This window comes from Orycteropus afer, unplaced genomic scaffold, assembly GCF_000298275.1.
Source record: "Orycteropus afer afer isolate SDZICR_OR568_19922 unplaced genomic scaffold, OryAfe1.0 scaffold00107, whole genome shotgun sequence".
NCBI classification, from domain to species: domain Eukaryota; kingdom Metazoa; phylum Chordata; class Mammalia; order Tubulidentata; family Orycteropodidae; genus Orycteropus; species Orycteropus afer.
Genome location: NW_006921694.1, coordinates 652,147 through 667,607, shown reverse-complemented (window position 1 = coordinate 667,607; position 15,461 = coordinate 652,147). Strand labels below are relative to the sequence as shown.

At 41.5% G+C, this 15,461-nt stretch overlaps 1 pseudogene; it reads left to right on the top strand.

The window, feature by feature from the left end:
- Positions 1 to 14,296, top strand: part of LOC122150217 — a 26,464-nt pseudogene extending 12,168 nt beyond the window's left edge.
- The last annotated feature ends 1,165 nt before the right edge of the window (positions 14,297 to 15,461 follow it).

The window sequence follows — 15,461 nt, the reverse complement described above, 5'->3', positions numbered from 1 at the left end:
TGTTTCTAACTTTTGCATTCTGATTACCAGTAATAATCAACACATCTTGATTGCATGTTTGGTCAATTTCAGACTGCAGAAGTTGGTAAAAATCTTCCTTGTCTTTGGCTTTGGTGGTGGTGCATAAATTTGAATAATAGTTTATTAACTGGTTGTGGTAGTTAAAGTTATACGTCAGCTTGGTTGGGCCTGGTTTTGAGTGGCTGGGCAACTGGTGGTAGTTATTCTCCATTATGAGACTGGCAATCTGCTCTATGGTGGAATCTGCCGCAAGTAGCTGAGTAGCTGCTTTAGGGATGTGGTCTTCTTGTATATAAGGAGAAACTTTGGGAATGGGATTGGTCAGTTTTGCCATCTTGTTAGGCTTAAAATAAGCCATTCTAGAGGCAAAAAGAGGGATATAACTAGCATCAAGAAAAAAAGAGCCATGACTGGAGCATATCCTTTGGGCCTGAGACCCCTACACTGAATGTCCTCAATCCAGAAGACAGACAGCTGTGACACTAGAGATGGCAAGAAGCAGCTGCAGAGAAATGCTAGCAGCAGAATTGGCAGAACCAAGAGATCAGCATGAGACAGAGCAGCAGCCTTCCCAGCCCATGGAGCGAGAAGTTGAGTGCCTTTGGGCAGGAGGCTTGCTGGTGGAGTAGGATGCCTCTCTGGGAACCTATTGGCAGAACTAAAAGAGATTTGTAACACATGTTCAAGCAGAGCAGAGGTCAAGGCAAGAGAAGCCTGCAGCACAGCTGAGGAGAGACTATCTTGATTGAAGAACTGTATCCTTAGTCATTTCTGATCTGTTACTTCCCTAATAAAAAAAAAATCAAACTCACTGCCGTCGAGTTGGATCCGATTCATAGCAACCCCTCCTTGGGTTTCCGAGGCAGTATCTCTACAGAAGTAGATTGCCTAAACTTCCTTCCTAATAAACCCTGTAATTGTGAGTATTGTCTGTGAATTCTGTGTGACCATTGTAACAAATTACTGAACACAGCAGGGAAGAAGAGAATAATGTGGAAGGGGCAGTTGGTGTTAGAATCAGCAAAAAGGTTGGAGGTGGAGGCATGTTTGACCTCCATCTCATAGGAATCAGCTTTGGGCTGTTGATCTTGATTCTTCTTGTGAAGTTAGACACTGTGCAGACACTGCCTCCACATCATTTTTGCAGAAGTGGATGAAGTAAAGCTTTTGGGATTTTCATTTGTTGATGTGGATGACTCAAAACGAAAAGATACAGCTGCAAACATCCATTAATAATCAGAATACAGAATGTATGAAGTATAAATGATTGCCCAGTCTTCCCTCTGAGGAGTGGCTGGTGGGTTTGAACCACCAGCCTTCTGGTTAGCAGTCAAATGCCATAGGCACTATGCCACCAGAGCTCCCAGGAAAATTAGAAGTCACTAAAAATGAAATGGAATGCATAAAGATTGATATTCTAGGCATTAGTGAGCTGAAATGGATTGGTACTGCAAGACCAATGACTTATTCATTGCAAATACCCTTTTTCAACAACATATACTGCAACTATGTGGACCTTGTCAGATGGAATACACAGGAAGCAAATCAACTACATCTGTGAGAAAAGTCTATGGAGAAACTCACATCTGAATTTACATACCATCTGAGAATAGATTTGATGCATTGAATATCAAGAAATGAAGACCAGATGAGTTGTGGGAAGACATCAAGGACATCATATATGAAGAAAGCAAAAGGTCATTCAAAAGACAGGACAGAAGGAAAAGGCCAAGTAAAATTTTGCTGAAAATAATTTAAAGATGGTTGTGGTAATACATCCACAGGGAACTGGCAGAAATTCATGCTGGATTGAATGGAATGTAGAATGAGGGATAATATTATTGCTGATGTCTGATGGACCTTGACTGAAAGCAGAGAATACCAGAAAAATGTTGACTTGTGTTTTATTGCCTATGCAAAGGCATTTGACTGTGTGGATCATAATACAAGAGGCAGTCGTTCAAACAAAACAAGGGAATATTGCATGGTTTAAAATTGGGAAAGGCATGTATCAGGGTTGTAGCCTTTCATACTTATTCAATCTATATGCTGAGTGAATAATTTGAGAGCTAGACTATATGAAGAAGTATGAGGCATCAAGATTGGAGGAAGATTCATTCACAATATAGCGCACCAGGCAAATCTTCTGCAAAAGACCTCTTGAAAGTATTAAGCAAGGATGTCACTTTGAAGACTAAGATGCACCTGCTCCACTCCTGGCTGATGTTCCACACGTGAAGGCACCACCTGTATGACAGTGGAGGCTCATGTGTGGCTAAGGGGTGCCCATGAGTTGGGGTCTGACTCAACAGCAGCTAACAACAACAGAAAATATAGTGTGCTAAAACCTCCCATTTTATTTCTAACAATTTTTGCTTGTCTTATTTTGATGTATTGTAATTCAGCAGAGACAGATTTACAAATATTATACCTTTACTGTGGATTTTAACTTCTATTATCACGAAATTCTCTCAAGAGTGTGGAAGAAAGAATCTGCAGCAATACAGTAGACTGAGATGTGCATGAGAGTTCCCCTCCAGCTACTACCACAGAGAAACCCTGGACAAAATTTTTAAAAATGAAACCAAACTCACTGCTGTTGAGTTGGATCCAACTCATAGCGACTCCTCCTTGGGTTTCCGAGCTGGTATCACTAGGGAAGTAGATTGCCCTTCCGAGGAGTGGCTGGTGGGTTTGAAATGCCAGCCTTCTGGTTTGGAGTCATATGTCTTAGGCACTACACCACCAGGCCTCCTGTAGACAAAATAGTCGTGTATATAACTGACAGAAAGAAAGGGAAATGTCTTGACCAGAAACAAAGAGGAGAACAGTAAGTATGGGAAAACTGGTGGTGCAATGGCTAAGTGCTTGGCTGCTGAGAGGTCAACAGTTTGAACCCACCAGCTGCTATGTGGGACAAAGATGTGACAGCCTGCTTCCATAAAGAGTTACAGCCTTGGAAACTCTATAGGCAGTTCTACTCTGATCTATTGGGTTGCTATGAGTCAGATTCGATTTAACAATTTGACAGCAGTGGTTTTGGCTTTTGTAGATTATCAGGGTTTAGACAAGCTAGAGGCCCAAGGAGTCCCTGGGATTTTAACATTTTTGTAGACCAATAGAAATCCTGGATGGTGCAAATGGTTAATGCACTTGGTTGCTAACCAAACGGTTAGAGGTTCGAATACACCAAGAGCCACCCTCAGAAGAAATATCTGAAAATCTACTTCTGAAAAATGAGCCATTGAAAAACTCTATGAAACAGTTCTACTCTGACACACAGAGGTCATGATAAATTGGAATCAACTCAATGGCACCTCTTTCTTTGTGTGTGGAGAGGTGAGGCCAATAAGCTATTGTCTCTGGCAGAAGCAAGGAAATCAACTGGAATTGAGCACCCTGCAAAAGCTGAGCGATACAGAGGTCTGGCCTATTAGCAAAACAGGACCAAACAAGTTCCTGTCTCCTCAGGCTATGGGTGAAGAAAGAATCACCACAAAAACCTGAAGCAAGTCTGGCATTGGCATGGCGTGAGTTCTAAACTTTCAGGGTGAGGTAGAAATACCAAGCTGAGTAAAAACAAAAGCCAGTGAGAACTAGTGATACCCCAGGACACCACCAAAAAAAAACTTGAAACCATGCTGAAGGGACAAGCCCAAAGCCTAGTTTTTTCCCTGGGGTGGGGTGGGGGGGAATCTCCACTGAAAATAAGCTCATGATAAAAATTACAAACCATGGGAGAAACCCACCATGAGGACACATCATGGAAACATAATGAAAAACAGGAAAGCACATAAAAAGAAATGGTAGATTTGGAGAAGGACCAAATAGTTCTTTCATAGATGAAAGTCATAGCCACTGGAAAGTCAGAACTAGGTAGACAGAATTAATAGCTAAATAGAAAATAAATAAACTATAATTAAGAAAATGACACAGAATATAGCTCAGAGATAAAGAAATCGGGGGTGGGTGGGGGTGGTGCAGGATGAATGATGATCAGAAAGGATATCCAAAAGTGGTAAATAGAAAATAGGAAAGAGGTAATTTGAAAAGCAGCAATGATTGAGAATTTTTCAGAAATGAGAAAATACAGGAATTCGTAGATCAACACGTTTACTATACTAACGTCTACTGTTGTGCAACAAATATTCCCCCCAATTTTTTTTCCTATTTTTATTTATTTATTTTTGCAGTGTTCCCTCCCTGCCCCTCCCACCCCTGGTAACCAACAAAGAAAGTTTCCTTCCATATACAAACCTTTCCTTAACTTTTCACAATAATGAACTAATACAATATTTGTCCTTCTGTGATTGACTTATTTCACTCAGCATAATATCCTCCAGGTTCATCCACATGTTTTGTAGATTCCACATTGTTCTTTAACTATGCCCCAAATTTAATGAATTTAAACAACAATAATTTATTTAATCCACAGTTCTGTGGATGAACAACTTGGGTTGGGCTCAGCAGAGAGATTCTTCTGGTGTTGGTGGGCTTATTCTTGTATCAGTGGTCAGTCGGCAGCTATAGTCAGCTGCCAATGGCCTCACTCACATTAGCAGGCTGAGAATGAGACTCACTCCATTAGGACTAACTGCAGAGAGTGCTCTGTTTCACTTGGCAGCTGTCATGCCACAGACAAGTTATCCTAGTAGTGAACGAAGTCCTTTGTGTTCTGATTTAATGTTTTGTAGTTGGGTTTTCAAATGTGCTGCTGTTTTCAAGTGTGCATGTTCTGTCCTTTCGCACAGATGGTGACAGATGTTGACTTACTGGGAAAAACTTGGTTATGAGAGGAGTCATTTTAATAAATGACTTGACATTTCTTGGTTTCTGTTGCAAGCTTGGGATAACTAATTGTTAGTTTTACCTATGATTTCTTCACCTTCTAAATTTAGCTCAAAGTATCTAAATAAAAAACAAACTGTTTGGTCAATGTTAAAATTTGCACTGTAAAGACTTCAGTACTAGAACTTTTTTTAAAAAAGAAATTAGATTATGATGCATGTTTCAAAAAATCGACAGAATGATCTTAACACAGTTTTGTAGCTTGTTAGATGAACAAAGAAGGGAAGATGAATAGGGAAGTAGAAAATATGGATCAATTAAAATAAGGAAAACAGTTTTTCTCATTCTAGGATTCCTCAACTAAGAATCTCTATGCTTTTCTGCCAAGAAGTGAAAGTTAGAAAGTCATTTATTTTCCCAAATGAGCACCACATTAGAATCTTTGATAAACTGGTAGGATATATGACTAATAATCACAATGGACTTGAGACTTAGAACAGGCTGTCTACTTCTGTTCTGGAAACATTTTGTCCTGGGGAAGACTCTCAGGTAGATAAGTCGTACACAATTGTCTGTTCAAAATATACAAGCTATTCCAAAAACCAAACTCATTGCCATTGAGTCGGATCCAACTCATAGCAACCCCTTCTTGGGTTTCTGAGGTGCTATCACTACGGAAGTAGATTGCCCAGTCTTCCTTCTGAGGAGTGGCTGGTGGGTTTGAACGACCAGCCTTCTGGTTAGCAGTCAGATACCTTAGGCACTGTGTCACCAGAGCTCCTCATTCAAGCTATTAAGTAAAACAAAACAAAACAAAACAAAACTGAGGGACAGAAGAAAAAAGTGTCACTTGTCCTAGGAAACTCCTAACTGAACCAATCAGGACCTGAAAGCAGAGCCAGGAAGTGAAGCATTAGGGAAGGATGGGAACAAAACCCTTTGAAGGTAGCTTCAGGTGAGCAGGAGCAGAGGACATAGTACCTTCAGGCCCCAAATTTCCAAGGATGGTACCTCTTGCAAATATTCACACTCATTGTCCTCATAAGTGACTTTAACTTGTCAGACCAGATATTCAGATATATGGTTTTGAAATTTTGACCACTTTTAATATGGCAAAAACCCTATGAAGCAGTTCTATTCTGACACGCATGGAGTTGCCAGAGCTGTCATTATAGGGAAAGGGAAGGAGCCTTTCTTGCTACCTGGTGCAGTGCAGTGAATTTACTTAATATGGCTCTTCTAGCCATAGTTGTTGTCATTCCTACCAAATGACTGGGTGGGACTATGCAAATGAGATGCTTGTGTCCCACCAAGGGGATTTGATAGCTTGCTAATAATGTAAATAAGGCGCATGACACTCTTGTGGAGTGGGACCATGCAAATAAGGTGTATGGAACCCTAAAAAGGGAATGGGTCAGTTTTGCCATCCCACTGGGCTTAAAATGAACCATCCCAGAGGCAGAAAAGGGGACCTCACGACCACCAAGAAAGAAGAGCTAGGAGTGGAGCATGTCCTTTGGACCTGAGATTCCTGCACTGAGAACCTCCTAGACTGAGGAGACAGAGAGAGAGTTATAACACCGAAGATGGCAAGAGATGGTGAGAAGCAGTAACAGAGAAACATCAGCAGCAAAGGCAGCAGAATCGGGAAACTGGCAGGAGATGATGTAATGGGCTTCCTGGCCCTCAGAGTGAGAAAGCTGCATGCCTTCAGATAGGAGGCTTGCTGGCAGAGTGGGGTGCCTCTGGGCACTTACTGGCAGAGCTAAAGCCTTTGTAACACTGCCTGAGCAGGGCAGAGGCAGAGGAGCCATAAGGCCAAGAGGTTGAGGGCCAGAGAGAGGCATGTCTACGGGCATGGCTTAGAAGAAGCTGTCTGGATTGAAGATCTTTATCTTGAGTTGTTTCTGATCCTGAATAGTAGCCTGCTACTTCCTTAATAAAACCCATAACTATGTCTGGTCCGAGAGTTTTGTGTGGCAATTACAATAAATTATTGAACCAAACAGAGGAGTAAATAATGCCATATGGTGGGACGTTTGGTGTCAGAATTGGTTAAAAAAAAAAACAGAGTTGGAGGGTGGAGGTATGCCTGACCTCCACCACATAGGAATCAGGTTTGGGCTGATGCTGATGATGACTCTCTCTCCTTCTTGAAGTTAGAGGAGGTCAGATGCCTCCACCATGCCATTTTCACACTGGGTAATCATTCTTATTTTTAATGACTTCTAGGAGCTCTGGTAGCATAATGCCTAAGGCACTGCTAACCAGAAGGCTGGTGGTTCAAACCCCCTAGCCACTCCTTGGAAGGAAGGTTGGGCAATCTACTTCCATAGTGATACAGCTTCGGCAACCCAAGGAGGGGTCGCTGTGAGTTGGGTCTGACTCGACAGCACACAACAACAATAACAACAGGTGGGTACCATGTCTGTTCCTCTGTTATGGTTGGTCTGTGGATTTGGTCTCCTCTGTGGCCTTCTCAGACATTGATGTTTCCCCTTTGCTTTGTTGTTGTTGTTATTAGGTGACATTGAGTTGATTTTCACCTCATAGAGACCAATGTGACAGAGGAGAATGGCTCCATAGGGTTTTCTAGGCTGTAACCTTTACAGGAGCAGATCACCAGGTCTTTTTGCATGGGGCCATTGGGTGGATTTGAACCACCAACATTTGGCTCATCAGCCAAGTGCTTACCTGTTGTCCCACCACGGCTCCTTTCCTTTAATGATGACCAATCTTTATCCATATCCCCATACTACACTCTATTTCACTCTTGAAAGGGAAAAGATCTCCAAATTAGACAGAATTCACTAAATGTGAGGGTAAAGTAGAGGTCATAGCTAGAGAAAGGGTATGATTTTTTTGAAATTACAGGAAGAGGCATTTCTATAGGATACATAGAGGGCCACTTACTGACATGGAATTTGACCACTGGGGTTTCCCTGCTTTGTGTTAAGACACTGAGAACCAGACAACAGTCTTCCCTAGCATGGTAGTATCAAGGCAAGCCTGACATGGCCACCGGAAAAATTTGGACAAGAATTAAAAATAGCTGCTTCCACCTTGACAATGCCTTGGCCTAACCAATGTCAGAGCATCCCATATCTGCTCCTTCTTCTATACCTGAGTCCACTCTCAACCCAATTACAGTTCCCACCCTATTTTTTAATAAGCCATTTGGAAAAGTTCTCTTTTCCAGCTCAATCTAACTTGCTGCTCTTGGCATTCAATCCAGCTGCATCTATGAAGCCCTGTACTATTGATTCTGCTTAGCCAGTCTCTCCTGGGGTAATCTGTGCAAGTTAGTTATACTATCAGGTATTTGCTCTTTAAACATGAAAAACCTGGAAAGGCTTTCAGTTTTAAGATGCTAGAGAAAAGATGTAACTCTTCTTCTCTCCTCTCAGCAACAAGAAAGATGAGAAACAGAAACATACATGTGGCCTTGATGAAGCTAGTAGGCCCTTGTGTTTTCAAATCACAATGTATAAAGAGAAAGAGGATTCTGGGCTTACAGTAGAGAAAGGACCTGCAAAGAATGAAACCACCATGAAAGAAGGTGATTTTTTTCTGCATAAACCCTGAAGAGCTCAGGCCTTGAGGCATCAGTTGGGGTGAGGCATCACATCCCTCTCAGGTTGGGTTTGCTGCACATGCCAATTCACAGTTACAACTGGAAAAAAGTGTAGAAAGAGATGCCCAAGAACCACGTGGATTCCACGTACATTCCTCCCTGCCCTCACTGTGTAAATGCAACCACATCTCCTGCTGGTCATAGGCCTATCCCCATACCATCTTTGTTATGACGTGGATCCTCCAGCCAAAACCACATTGTGTGGGATTACCAGCGATCAGGCATTCTATGACCCCCAAAATTTGTTTTCTAATCCCTAAAACACTGTGCAGTATTATTTTGATGTCTAGAAATAAGTTAAGGAGCTCTGGTAACATAGTGCCTAAGGCATTTAACTGCTAACCAGAAGGCTGGCGGTTCAAACCCACCAGCCACTCCTCAGAAGGAAGGTTAGGCGATCTACTTCCGTAGTGATATTGCCTCGGAAACCCAAGGAGGGGTCACTATGAGTCGGGGCCAACTTGATGGCACATAACAAGAAATAAGTTAAGTGTTTGTTCAATAAATGACATAATGGATGACATTTGTTCCCTCCAAAATTTTACAGTCCACTTGGAGTGAAGATCAGTAGGAAGGAAAGGTCTCCTTTTTTCCAGAAGGCCCTCATTCCAACCTGGTCCCGAGGAATAGACCTTGCTGTTATCCAACCTGAGCTGGTTGAAGTTAGAAGTCAGAAAATCAAAGACTCAGGAAGTTGGGACAGATACTTCAGATTATTTAGCTCAACTCCTCAATAGTGCAGTGTGAGCTTGTGTTGTTAGCTGCGAGGGGGTTGGTCCTGACTCATGGTGACTTTCACTGATGCATTTTTGAAAGTAGATCCTCACATTTTTCTTCCTAGTCCATCTTAGTCCAGAAGCTCTGTTGAAACCTGTTCAGCATCTTAGCAACATGGAAGCCTCTGCTCACAGACAGGTGGTGGCCACACAAGCAGAACACTGGCTGGAATTGAATTTGGGTCTCTGCACAAAAGGTGATAATTCCACCACTGAACCACCAATGCGTTATTTAAATCTGACTTTCATCTCTACGGAAGGCTTATGTCTTTGAGCAAGTTATTTAATTTCTATACCTCAGTTTCTTCATTTGTAAATGAAAGGTAGTAATATGAGTTTGTGGTAGTTAAGTTGTGTATCAACATGGCTGGGCCTGGTTGAGTGGCTGGGCAGCTGGATATAGCTATTCGCCATGATGAGACTAGTTATCAACTGCATGGTGGAATCTACTGGAGCAGCTGAGCAGCTGCCTCATGGATGTGTTCTGCTTCCACTATATAAGAAGAAGCTTTGAGGAAGGTCAGCAGCCCTTTGGCACACTTGGACCCTGCGTGCAGCCGAGTCTTCATTCAGCAGCCTACCATGTTTCTTGCCAATGTTGGGACTATCTCTGGACTTGAACTAGTGGCCTGCCATATTGTTTGGTAATCCTTGGACTGCTCCATTTTATTTGTCAACTTTGGTTTTATCAGCCTCAGTGGCCAACAGCTGCCTGAGTAAAAAGACACCTCCAGCTGCAGTGTGCCAGGAGCAAGAGGCAGAGCTGAAGCCCAAGGTTGAGGGCCTTTCACCCAGCCCATAGAGCTTGGCACTTTGAACTCAGACTTCTAGCCTCCTAAACTGTAACAGAATAAATCCCTGTTTGTTAAGACCACCCATTTGTGGTATTTGTTAGAACAGCACTAGATAACCCAAACAGAGTTCATATTCTCTTATCTACAATTCAGAACCTAAAATCCAAAAATATTTTTAAAATTTATCTGCTGGGAAGAACTTATCTAACATCATTTGTTAGCAAAATCTAACCTAAATCTTGTAAAGCTGTGTATTCCATTTAATGTGAAAAATACGTATGCTTCACCACTGAAATATTGGTGTGTTTAATGATAAGATATAGCCCCATGGGATACTTTCTAAAATAAGTTGTATACCCCATATGGATATGCCTGGGTAGCACCAACAGTTGAGTGTTCATCTACACCAAGAGGTTGGTGGTTGAAACCCACCCAGAGGTGCCTTAGAAGACAGGCCTGGATCTCCTTCTGAAAGATCACAGCCCTAAAAACCCTGTGGAACATTTCCAATCTGCACACATAGGGTCTCCATAAGTTGGAATTGACTTGATGGCAAGTAACAACATACCCCTAATGTCTCTCTAAATTTGAAAAATTTAAGAATTTTGAAACACATCTAGTCCTAAGGTTTTCAGATAAAAGATGGTGTATCTGAAGCACTTAACTCATGCAGTTGTTGTGAGGGTTAAATTAGTAACATGGGAAAGGTGCTTAGAATAATAATGCTGTTGTTGTTGTTGTTATATGCCATCGAGTTGGACCCGACTCATAGCGACCCCTCCTTGGGTTTCCCAGGCAGTATCACTACGGAAGTAGATTGCCCCATATTCCTTCCAAGGAGTGGCTGGTGGGTTTGAACCACCAGCCTTCTGGTTAGCAGTCAAGTGCCTTAGGCACTATGCTACCAGAGCTCCCAGAATAATAATACTTGGTACAAAATAAGTGCTCTAGAAGTGTTTGCTGTTATTATTAGGAACCCCCTCTAGAAGCATGTTCCTGAGAGAAGTTTTCTGGCCTTTATTTGACTTCTAGTCAGATGACTTCTTTTTGAGTCTATCTAGTTTAAATATTTAACATTTTAATCTAATCTTATAATAAGCTGAAATTTGCCATCCTCTAACTTCCCCACACCTGTCACTGTTATATTTCAATATAGCTCTTGTAGAGAGCTACTGTGTTTCCCCTGGGTCTTCCTTTCTCTATGGTTAATTATTCATTATAGATTGTTTCCAGCCTACCCACCAACCTGTTAGCTCTCCCCTTGATGCACTGCAGTTTGCCAATACAGCCTTTCAAATGCAGTGCCCAAAATAAAAACCAGAGGTCCATGTGGGTTCTGATTAGCATAGAGTACAGTCCGCTGTACTCCAGACTGTGAAACAACAGTGTCTCAGTGTGAAAACAGAAGCTAGATGGCAGGAGATTTGGAAAAACATGTAAAGGCCATCAATAGTGTTTCATTAGAAAAACATACTAAAAAAAAAGAAAAATTCAATTTCAAAGCAATATTTTTCTGGTTTCTCTGAACTAAGCTGGAAGACAATGAGCAGGCTGACCGATCGAAATGCAAGAGTCAAACAGTGTAGAAGTAAGGTCGATGACATTATACCAATTCATTTACTGTGAAATACTACAGACAGTAACGCTGGAGCCAGTGTGAAGGTCACGGACTGTATCTCACAGTCCAAGAAAAGCAAATGATATTCAAGCAGAAGAAGAGCAGAGGTAACTGACACTATGAGGAGTATCAGCTCAAATTTACAGCAAATTACTAACAGGAGGAACACTGTTCCCTGGGATGGGCCCAGCTAGATCCTCCTCATCTCTGGGCCTGAGCACCACTGGTTAAAGGAGACTTGAGTAAATAAAAACCACCAGAAGGGAAGAAATCCATTTTCAGGGTGGCCAATGTGATCACTCACTCAAGCTGTGACAGGAATGGTGAGAAAAACATTCTTTTCTGTCACCGGCCATCTTGGCTACCTGAGGAGCATGCTGAGAACTCTAGATTCCTTTGGAATCTCTGTAAAGATGCCCAATAGCTAGCTAATGGATGCATAGCGATTCATTATTCTATCCTTTCTACCTTGTGTGTGTTTAAAAATGGTTTTTTAAAAATTCTCAAGCAATAATAACTTGTTTTTAATAACTAGTGGACACCCATGATGCCAGTCTAAAATTTACGTCTGTCCTTCTTTTCCTTGTGCTGAAGATATTGTTTAAAATCTGAAAGAACCTTCATTAGTAAACTTGTTGGAAATGTGGTAATTTTTTATGTGAATACATAAGATTATACAACAGACTAGAAGTAATAAATGAACAGGGAAATAAATTATTCAGAGTTTTGACACTGAAAACTGGATAATTTGACACTGGAAAATGAAACAGCCATCAGGTTAATGTCTGGCTGAAGGCAAAGTATTAGTAAGATTAGGGATCTTTAACCTGGTTTCTCTTTTAGTCCACTGAGAATGGATTTTTGATCATGGTCTTCAGACTCAGATGAAGTCCTGTAACAAAACTATACACATAAAAGTGTAATAATGAGATGGATTAGGCTAATAGATATTGACCTAGACATTTGACCTGGTCAACTATATCCAGGAATTGACCTCCAATGTAGGAACCCTTGGGTGGTACAAGTGGTTAATGTGCTCAGCTACTTACTGAAGGGTTGGAAGTTCAAATTCACCCAGAGGCACCTGGGAAGAAAAGCCTGGTAATCTACTTCTGAAAAATCAGTCACTGAAAACCCTACGGAGCATTTCTTTTTTGGTGAAGGACATGTATGAACATTTGGGGGTGGTTTCCTCTTTTTTGGGTGCTCAGCCTTTAAGTTGGGACCCCTCCTAAACCTTGCCCCAGGCTTAACTTCTCTGAGCTCACATTTTTTATCCTCTTGTTAGAATCCATAAATGTAACTTAAAATACTCAGAACTTTCATAAAACATCTGCAGAGCATTCCCTCTACAAGCTTAATCGCATCAGACTGTGGTGATGGTTCAGGTGCCACAACAGGGCCTGTGACCCTCTTTCCAATGAGGTCAAGAGAATCATTGCTGTGCCTGCTGTTGACAGACATCCACTTGCCCTGGCAGTGTTACATTCTCCAGAAACGAGGCATAAAAGAACTGTCAGGACTCTGTTCATGACTGCCTATCTGCTGTTTTCCTGTTATTAAGGTCAAACCTGTCATTACTGGATAAGCAGTTAATTGGCTACTGCAGTTATATGGAACCCCTCAGCTGTCAATTCCTGAAGTTCCCCATAATTCATATCATAACCAAAAACCAAACTCACTGCTGTTGAGTCAGATCCAACTCATAGCAACTCCTTCTTAGACTTCCGAGGCAATTATCACTACGGAAGTAGATTGTCCAACCTTCCTTCCGAGGAGTGGCTGGTGGGTTTGAACTGGCAACCTTCTGGTTAGCAGTCAAATGCCTTAGGCACTAATACTGAACATTCTCATCTCATTGTTCAAAACTCACAGGACAAGAGTCATATGAGGTCTGCAAAAACGAGGTTCAAAACATTTAAGGCAGCAGTAATACAGACATCATCCACATATCATATCCCACTATCAATATGTCCACTTATGTCATCTATGTGGTTGCTCAGCCTGGTGTCACAGAGTCTTGTGTAGAATTTTAAGTGCCAGAATCACAGGTCCAGCCAAACAGATGATGATGCAAGTGGCTTGATGGTATTGATGACTATTCTCAATGCTATTAACTAGTTCCTTAATGAGTGTGATTTGAATTTGATCCTAGTACCAAAAGTAAAAGATGAGACACCCAAGTTCAGTGAAGCATTTGAGAGACTTAGCCACTCCTCAGAAGGAAGGTTGGGCAATCTACTTCTGTAGTGATACCGCATCAGAAACCCAAAGAGGGGTCACTCTGAGTTGGATCCGACTTGACAGAAGTGGGTTTTGGTTTAGTGAAAAAACTGGAGAATGGTTCCTTATGCCATAGCAATCAGACACCTTGAAGCCCAGAAGGTGACTATAGCAGCATTTTCAAACCTGGCATCTGCAGCCCTGTACTAAGCAGCAGAAACAACATCAACCATGTGAAACTATAGATCATGGAAACACATTTAGGGAGGGCTCCCTAAAAACACACCCAGAAATGCCCTTGAGCACACCATCCCACACAGCTATATTGAAGAGGAGCAGGCAACACTATATTTCCTATGGAGTGAGGTGATTGACCAAGTGTCAGATACCAACAGAGGCAGTGCCATCCAGGGAAGATGAGCTTTTTGTTGTTGCTATTTAAATCCCATAAAACCAAAATCCCCAAAGCCTCCCCCCACAAACAAACAAATATACAAACAAGAAACAAACCCAAATTCCAAAAAAAGAAACAAACAAAAATTCTGTAGGATACAATGTAATAGCTGCTGTGAGGCATACAAACATTAGACCCACCAAGGCATTTGGAAAGGAAGTGATGGGAAAAAGAGGGTAGAGCAAAACAAAATGGAAAAAAAAAAAAAAAAAAATTTGAATGACTAGAATCTGAGAGAAAGATTAAGTGATTCGTAAGACACAGAAACAAAAAGTCGTGTTGTGAGCTTTCAGTGGAGGACTATATATTGGAGAGATCAGGAAATAGTTTCTTGAAAGTAGCTGTTGAGGGTAACCTTGAAGATAAGAAATTTCCACTTTGGAAACCGGAGAAAGTAAGAGATGGAAGAGCTACACTTCAGGGGGAGTTAGAGGAGCAGCAGACATAGAAGGTTTTTTCTTGTTGTTATTGTTAAATTATTATCTGCTTTCTTGGTTTTAAACAGTGCTAGGATATCTTCAAAGCTGAACCAGTTAATTTAAATATTTTTAATATTGGATACTTCAACACTTTGGGATGAGGAGGCTCAAAAAGGACTGGTCCCACTGAAGTTGAGCATAGGATATATCGTTGCTTAAAGGCTTCATAGGTATTTCTGAAGGAGTTATAAGGACACGCTTCAAGCAGGAACAGGAGTGAACCTTGAAATCATGCTAAATCCTAGAATCCAGTCAGAAAAGACCACCTATATTATATGACTCTTTATATTAACATCCAAAAAAAACCACCTCATTGCCATTGAGTCAGATTCGACTCATAGTGACCCCTCTTTGGGTTTCCAAGGCGGTATCACTATGGAAGTAGATTGCCCAATCCAAAATAAACAAATCTATAGAGAGGTAGAGGAGCTTTGATGGCATAGTGCCTAAAGCATTTGACTGCTAACCAGAAGGCTGGTGGTTCAAACCCACTAGCCTCGTAAGGAAGGTTGGGCAATCTACTTCCATAGTGATACTGCCTGGGAAACCCAAGGAGGGGTCACTGTAAGTCAGATCTGACTTAACGATAGTGAGTTTGGTTTGGAGTTTGAGACAGAGAAGTAAATTAGATTAGTGGTTGCTCAGGGCTGTGGGAGGTGGGATAAAGGAGTGAT